Source organism: Telopea speciosissima, chromosome 1 (assembly GCF_018873765.1).
Source record: "Telopea speciosissima isolate NSW1024214 ecotype Mountain lineage chromosome 1, Tspe_v1, whole genome shotgun sequence".
Lineage (NCBI taxonomy): Eukaryota > Viridiplantae > Streptophyta > Magnoliopsida > Proteales > Proteaceae > Telopea > Telopea speciosissima.
In genome coordinates, this window is record NC_057916.1 from 71,776,201 (window position 1) to 71,783,495 (window position 7,295).

Here is a 7,295-nt window from a genome sequence, read left to right on the forward strand (position 1 = left end):
TACACAAGTCTTCCACTCACAATAAGGCCCTTCTTTTAAAACTTGGTTGGCGACTAATCACTAAAGAGAAGTCACTCTGGGATCAGGTCTTAAAACAAAGATATTTTCCTAACAGGTCTATGTTTGACCCTATTACCTTAAAGAAAAAGGGGTCTTGGGTTTGGAACAGCATTGCAGCCCTACTCCCCACTCTCAAAGGGATAGCTTGGAAGGAAATTGGGAAGGGGATGAACACTTTTTGTTGGTATGACCCATGGGTGCCAACAGTACCAAATCACTGTATCCCCCATACCCTCTTGAACAAATCGATCTGCAACATAAGTGAACTTATTTTAAATTCTGCTTGGGATTTCCATTTACTTGCAAATATCTTGCCTAATTGCTTCACGTCTGAGATTTCAAGAGTGTGCATTTCAGAATCTAAGGATCAGTGGAAATGCTCCTTATCAAAAACTGGGACGCTCTCCACTCGACATGCTGCCTCTTACCTGCATACCAATTTACACAATAGCCAGCTTCTTTCCAAATGGTGGCATTTTTTCTGAAAACTTAAACTTCATCCAAAATTTAAGATGTTTTTTTGGCGTCAAGGATATTATCTCACAATGGTTGCCAATCGAGCCTACATGTTTTCTCTGTAGTGCTCGTGATGAAACCCAATGGCATCTTTTTATATCTTGTGAATGGACTAAGCATGTCTGGGCATCTGGGCCCCTTGGCCTGAGAACAGAGCACCTTAGCAGCCCTAATATTGCACAACTCTGTGCGTCCCTCCTCAATTCTAAAGCCCTGGATTTGCATTCTGCTTCTTGGTTTTTTTCTATATTTGTTTTAACTTGCTACTTTGTATGGGATGTAAGAAACAAAGTATTTCATGGTTTAGCCCCGGCTAACCCACATTTGGTTTTATTAAATATTAATCGCTGGATGTCCTATTTAAATCTCTGCCCTCCCACTTTAAATGCACTCCCTATAGTTCACAACCAGGGCACACAATGCACTCCAGTTTTCGCCAATTTGCCTAACAACGAAGTAAAATTCCCTGTTCTCTGCTGCGTAGGCCTTTCTGAACCATCACTGGGACTAACTGGATGGGGGTATTGCTTTTTGTTAGATGGCCAAAGTGTTTTAACATCTGCAGGAATTTCGTGTTCAACCAACCCAAAGGAGGCTGAGCTGATAGGAATCTTGCAGGGGTGGAAACACGCTCTCAAGGAAGGGATCGATCCATCTAAAAGAGCTTTAAATATCTAGTTTTAGCCTTCGTAAAATCTTGCAACCTGGACAAAAGCCTTGTGTACCTTGGACACTAGTTCCTCTTTTTTTTGAACTAGCTGAACTCACCTCTAACTTCTCAAATGTACCTATCTCTCCTCAGCACAACCAATGGACAGCAGCCCTTAGATCTCCCAGTTTGACATCACTTAGGACAAATACTCCCTCAAAACCTTTCTTGTATGATGTACAAATGTTCCTGTTAATCTAAATTTGCCTTTTTCTCATCCAAAAAAAAAAAAAAAAAAAGTCTGGCCTAGTTTTGGCGATGTTGCCCATATGGCTCAAGTCAACATGTAGGGCCTGATACACAAATTGGCTGGACCAGAGCTTAACTATGCATTATATTAAGCCCTGGACCGAAACTAAGGGCTTACTAAGGCCCTTGCATATTGGAACAGGCACAAAATGGGGAAGTTGCAAAATCAAATTCACATTCTTTGAGCTCAGCTTTCTTATCCCCTGTCTGTTGTTCCTGTATATAATATACGAGAGATGAGGAATGGAATTAAAGTGAGAAATATCTTACAGCTAATTTGAAGCATTCAATCACTCAAGAGCAATGATTATGGGAGAAAAAGTCCCAGCTTAATTGGGTCACATATGGAGATTAGAATACAAGATATTTCCATCAAATCACTCTACACTTTGAGGAGGAGAGCTCGAAACTGAAGAAAAGCTAATGAAATTAGAAATATAATACAAAATACCTATCAAGAGCTATATAGACATACCTCAATTTATGGCATGTAGTTGTTACCCCACAATAGGCAACACAATGTACTTGCAATGATTGAAGGATATTTTACAACACAGTAAATGAAATCAAATGAAGTAAAAAGTAAAATAAAGAAGTCTTACCTAGCTTCAAAACTTGTGAAGAATGTAGGGATGTTGGAGCAGTTAAGGCTCAAGTTTGGAAGAGCTCAAGCATGCACAACTACAAGGGACTTACAAATAAAAAGAGTATATGTATGAGTTTTTTTTTTTTTTTTTTTTGGTAAAAGGTAATTTTTTACCATTAAGAGAGGAATTCATGGAGTCCACATTACAAAGATGGACAAGCTATGGAGTGGAGTTCGGCCAGGTTATCGTTCTCTCAACTGATAAGGCCTTCCTAGCTAGGGTATCCTATTTCATTGATACTCCTAGGAACATAAGAGAAGGAACAATCTAAAAAGAGGGATCTGATCTGCTATATATCTTCTATGATGGGTCTAACTTTTGTTGGAGTGTTAGAAATACGTCCTTGAAGAATGGGGGCCAACATTTGGTTATCAGTTTCCACCATAATCTTCTCCCAACACTCCACCATTGTATCCAGAATGCCAGACCGAATAGAGATTGCTTCACCTTGCAAAATAGTTGCGAATTTGCAAAGTTCAGAAATTGCTATAATATTTTTCCCGAGAGAAGTTTTGATAATAAAGCCAACGCCTCCCTTGGACTGATTCTGGGCAAATGAAGCATCAGAATTGACTTTAAAGGTTCCTTCCGAAGGTGGGTGCCATCGTTGAGGTGATGGAATGGAAGGGAAAACTCTTCTCATACTATGAGATGGTTTTGATACATTCCAAAATTCTTCAAATGCTTGGACAGCCAAAGAACAGGTCTCTACTGGAGCTACTGACTTTTTTATTTTTATTTTATCATGAATGAGTTTGCTTCAACTTAGCCAAATATGCCAGCATATGAAGGAGCACAAACTAACCACCGGCAGCATCTCTTTCTTGGTTCCTTTTAGGATATTACACCATTTAGAAATCCATTTCCATGAGGTTGAGATTCCCCACAGCTGAGAAATTAATAGGGAGAGGAGAAGAGAACCACGCTGCTTTGGCAAATGGGCAATCCATGATAATGTGATCTGCTGATTCAGTTGAAGCTCCACATCTATTGCATTGAGGATCAATTGGAACTTGGCGACGTTGTAAATAACCTCCCCTGTTGCAAGACCAAAGGCACAAGCTTTCCAAAGAAAATTCCAAATCTTAGGGAGAGTAGGAATTCCCCAAATTGTCTTCCAAACTAAGCTTGGAACCAGAGGAATACAAGATCTTGATGATGAAGCATGTTCACATTTCTTTTTCTTTTCTGGTTACACAGGATGTGATATGTTGTCTTGACCTAGAAAGCTCTAGATTTTGCTCCCCCCCCCCCCCCCCATATACATCTATAACCTTTGCGGAAGAGGGGAATCTAGACTTTGAGAATTTCCAAAGTATGCGTTGGGAAAAAATATTGATGCGACAGATTAACATTTCATGACTTTGATTCCTCACCAATTAGATTGGCAACTAGAGAGAGTGGGCAATCCTGAAGTTTAGGACTTGTAATTTTGAGTCCAGGAGCATAAGGAAGTCAATTATCTTCTCAAATTAAAATGTCCTTGCCATCACCTACCAACCAACAGAGACCTAATAAGAGCACCTCACGACCAGCTAGAATGCTTTGCCATGCCCACGACGGCTTGGAACCTTTTATAGCCTTTAAGAACTCGGTAGAGAAGAAATAAATACCCTTCATGAGCTTACCCCATGTAGAATCCAAAGAGCTCCATAGGCGCCAGACCACCTTGGCAAGTAGGGCTTGATTTTGGAGCTGAGGGTCCTAGAAGCTTAAATCTCTAGTTTTTCTTTAGGTCACACATACGAGTTATTGCATCAATAAGGGCCAACCTCGCCCAACTAGGATCAATCCTATCTAGGTTGGGATAAACCCGACAAGGTTGAGCCTCGATGAGTTAAAGGACCTAGTTTTGGCTTGGTTGCACTCTTAGCAAGTATGGTTGGATACCCATTGCTAGAGGGTATCCGACCATACTCATCTGCTCCATTTCCTGGACAGGTCCATTTCCCCAAGTTCCTCTAATAGAGGGGGTAGAAATGACCACCCTACCCCTGCTCGGGTAGGATCCACAACCTCTATTAGAGGAACTTGGGTAAATGGAGCGGGCAGGAAATGGAGCAGTTAAAAATACTTGCCAGAGCTAGTGGTTGACCACTTACTATGATTGGAGCACCTCGTTATATGGATATGGAATTTGTAAAAACAAAAAAAATACAATGGCAGAAGGAGAATTTTTTTGGTGGACAGATCGGAAAATGAGAGTCTGGTCTAGTGCTCCAAGACCATCCAAATAGAATAAAGTCCGTCATCTATTGGATGAATGTCTAAACTATCCTCCTTTTTTGTTTTCTCTCCCTATCATGTTCCCAAATACCCATGGATGATCCGACCAGAAAAACCCTTCCCATAACAAAATCCAAGTTTAGCTATTGAATTCCACACACACTCATGTTCCCAAATACCTATGGATGATCCGACTAAAGAAACCTTCCCATAACAAAATCCAAGTTTAGCTATTGAATTCAACACACACTCATGTTCCCAATTACCCATGGATGATCCGACTAAAGAAACCCTTCCCATAACAAAATCCAAGTTTAGCTATTGAATTCCACACACCATTTTTTGAAATAGTAGGGGTGGAAAAGAGTATCGTTGTTTAGAATGGTTTGTAACACACTCAAAAACACAAAAGCGATAGGACCATGTTTTGGTAGGTTGGGGCAAGGGGCGGAAAAGAATATCGTTGTTTAGAATGGCTTGTAATCTTGATCGGATCGGTCGATATTGGCCGAATCAGATCGGTATCTGTTGAGACCGATTTGATACACCTATACGGACAATGGTAAAAAGGTTAAAAAAAAAAGTTTGTAATGAAAAAGAAGGGCAAATGCGTCAATTTGCAATTTTTGGCGATACTTATCTGATCTGAGACACCGATCCAATCTTGATACTGAGATTACGAACTAGAGGGTGCAAATTTGGCCCTGACGACCTGAGCCCCCATTGGCCCACCCTGAACCAGAACAGAGCCTGTGCTGAGATACCATGCCCCTAAGGGTGGGTCAAGGCTGGGAGTTTATGGCCCTGAATTAGTGCCAAGCCGGGCCATGGTTGAGGCCTCGGGCTGAGCCCGGCTTTGCCTAGCCCGACCTTGTCTTCTTCTTGCTTACTTCTTCTTCCACTTTATTCTTCTTCTCCTCAGCTTGGCCCAACCCTTACATCTCCCTTCCCCCCTCCTCATGGTTAGGGCCAATCAGGGTCAACCCGGTCCGACCCTGGGGGAGGATTAGGATTGGATTTTTTGGCCCTGAGTTAGTGTCGAGTCGAGTCTGAGCCCAATTAAGGGGACTCTGAATTGGGTTGGGGATTTAAAAAGCCTGACCAAACCCGGTCCTATTGCAACTCTATTACGAACTATGTTGGTTAGGGATTTGAGTTCAAGGGTGAATAAAGTAGTTACAGATCAAGTTGCTAGGCACATCGGGCCAATGGCCAGACATGTAATCCAATCATTGTACATGTATCAACTTGAAAAAAAAAAAAAAGGTTTTTTACAATTACCACCTCCAAATCTTTCATATCTACTATTACCTTCCCTCAAAAATTTTCAAACAACTGTTACCCTCCCCTGTTGCAAACTAATGACAAAATGACCCCCACCGTTACAGACCCGTAACGGAGGGGGTTAGTAGTGATATTGTGATGTTGTCATGAATTTTATATGACCAAAATACCCTTCGCCAAACCCTTCCTCTTCACTTCATCACTTGCAGCAAACCGGAGGAACAAGAACATCGTCGGCATCCTTCTCCGGCGAACACCTCTTCATCACTTCCTCTTCACTTTCAAGTTGTTTGAAAGGTGAGATGCCCATTGGGTATATTCAGATTCATGTGGGAGTCGCATGCCCGCTGTTGCTTGACGGAAGGGAGTTTACGGTGCCTATGGCCACCACGGAGGGTTGCTTGGTGGCTAGTACTAACAGGGGTTGTAAGGCCATTTACGCATCTGGTGGTGCTACCAGCGTGTTACTTAGAGATGCAAAGACTAGGGCGCCGGTTGTGAGGTTCAGCTCCGCGAAACGTGCTGCAGAGTTGAAATTCTATCTAGAAAATCCTGTCAATTTCGAGACTTTGGAGGTCATTTTCAACAAGTTCGTTCATTTTTTAACTTCTCTATTCAATTTTGGATTGTTCCTTTGTCTTTAAACTTTCTACTTACAAATTTTAGATGTCATTTTGTATTAATATGTTCGTCTCTGTTTGCTTTTCTTCTATTCTTTATCCTGTTTTCCAGTGAAAGAGGGAAAACCTTTATTGAGAAATGTTCAACCTTTTCTCTCTAATTTGTTGATTTGGTCTTGTTTTCATTACATTTAGAAATATAACACACAATGGTTGGCTTTGATTTCTTCTTGTATGTTGGGTCTTACATGCCCATTTGGTTCAAGTTCATTTGGAAATTAGGGTTCTGAGTTCGCATGAGATGGTTGAGGCGAAGGTGTTCGGTGAGTCCAGCAATGGTGAGATCGGGGTTTTGTTTCCTTCTTTTTTCATTTCCATCCTCTTTTATATAAGATTTGCAAAATCAAAGGGGTAGCTCAGTTTGGTGAGACCGTGAGAGCAAGGCAGTCTAAGAGGAGAGGGGAGAGAGGACTGAGGAGTCACGCATGGATGTGGATCAGATGCAGAGACGGTTTGCTGATTACACTGCATCCTTATTTCGTGAGGGATTTCTGGATGTTCAATTCACTCAGCTTCAGCAACTGCAAGACGAAAGCAACCCCGATTTCGTTGTCGAAGTTGTCTCTCTCTTCTTTGAAGATTCTGAGAGGCTTCTCAATGATTTGGGCAGAGCTCTTGATCAGCAGATTGTAGATTTCAAGAGGTGGATGCCCATGTTCACCAGCTGAAGGGTAGCAGCTCCAGCATAGGTGCACAGAGGGTTAAAAATGCCTGCATTGCGTTTCGCAACTTTTGTGAGATGCAGAACACAAAAGGGTGTCTCAGATGTCTGCAACAGGTGAAACAGGAGTATTTCCTTGTGAAGAACAAGCTTGAATCTCTATTCAGGCTGGAGCAACAGATCCTGGCTGCTGGTGGGTCAATTCCAATGATGGAATAAGTAGTAGTGTGAGGTTAATAGTTGTCCACTTAAGCAGAGAACAA

The 7,295-nt window shown here is 41.7% G+C and overlaps 1 pseudogene; it reads left to right on the forward strand.

Moving 5' to 3' along the window:
* The first annotated feature begins 6,704 nt into the window (after window positions 1-6,704).
* Window positions 6,705-7,295, forward strand: LOC122671731 (annotated as a pseudogene).